Here is a 1,239-nt window from a genome sequence, read left to right as displayed (position 1 = left end):
CCATTGTATACAGTTCTCTGAGAAAACATTTGCCCCTTTTTTGTATATTGTCACACTTACATGTTTCAAATCATCGCACAAAGTCTTTTCATTTCAGATGAGACTAGATAAATTAAGTAAATAAAAATGCAGTTTTTAAATGGCAATTGATTTTATTAACTGTTATTATTAACAATTGCATTTATTAATTCATCAATGACTCATCCAGGAGCTAAAAAACAAACAAAACAAAAACAAAAAAACTAGGGAATGAAAATGTCACTTGTCTCAGTTAAGGTCAGAGTTCATAATGGGGTGCTAACAAAGAGACTGGGCAAAAATGGTAAGGTTCCAAGGTGAAAGCCACAGCTGACCAAAAACAAACAAACAAACAAAAAACACACAAGTGTTCATCTCACATTTTCCAAAAAAAGAAAAAAACATCAATCATCATGATGATCTCCAGGACATTTAGGAAAACTGTTGTTGACACATTATACGATCATTTTGTAAAGGTGGTGTTTTGGTTGGTGTTGAACTGCTTTGGATTATGAGGACAACCTCTGCTGCACCTGGAAAGGGAGAGGCTGCTTGTGGCTTTCAGAGGAATCTGTTGTTGCTGCTACAATAATGACTTTGCCGGATTTTCCTTCGCTCACCCACACTCTTCTTACACACTTTACGTCATGGCTCCCCTGTTATTATGGGTGTCTGTGCTTACATAAAAATACTTTGTTACGTCTTTTATCACGTCTGTGAACTGCCATTTGCTGGAAGTCTTAAATCACGACTGGATCACCTCGGCATTGAAATGGATTACACAGAATAAAAGAAGGTCAAGTCTGTAACACGACAAACAGCTGAAACACAATGTCAGCTTCATCTGCAGGATTAAAATGGTCATACAGTTAAATTCAATTCCAAAAAAATAGCGTCTGTATATTAATATTGTAAAGGCAGGATATGGTGCAGGTCATATTAGAGGACCAAATTAACTAAACCAGTTTAAATAGCATTCTTATACTGGAATAATCCTTTTTTTGCTATGAAAGCCCATTATAAATTTATTCTGTTTCTAAAGCCTCGTAGAACCTTCATCTCTTTTTAATCTTACACGATGAATAAGCAAATAACCACCTACTCACTAAAAATAAACCTTTTATAGTGCAGCTTTATGTTTTCATGCCCATTCCCTGATGGGCTGTCCCAGTCTTCCTCTATAAATTGCTTCACTTGATCCTCCTGTTGGCATCTGCCGCC

Source organism: Pundamilia nyererei, unplaced genomic scaffold (assembly GCF_000239375.1).
Source record: "Pundamilia nyererei isolate P.nyererei 1_Seehausen unplaced genomic scaffold, PunNye1.0 scaffold00044, whole genome shotgun sequence".
Classification (NCBI taxonomy): Eukaryota; Metazoa; Chordata; class Actinopteri; order Cichliformes; family Cichlidae; genus Pundamilia; species Pundamilia nyererei.
Note: the sequence above shows the minus strand (reverse complement) of the source record.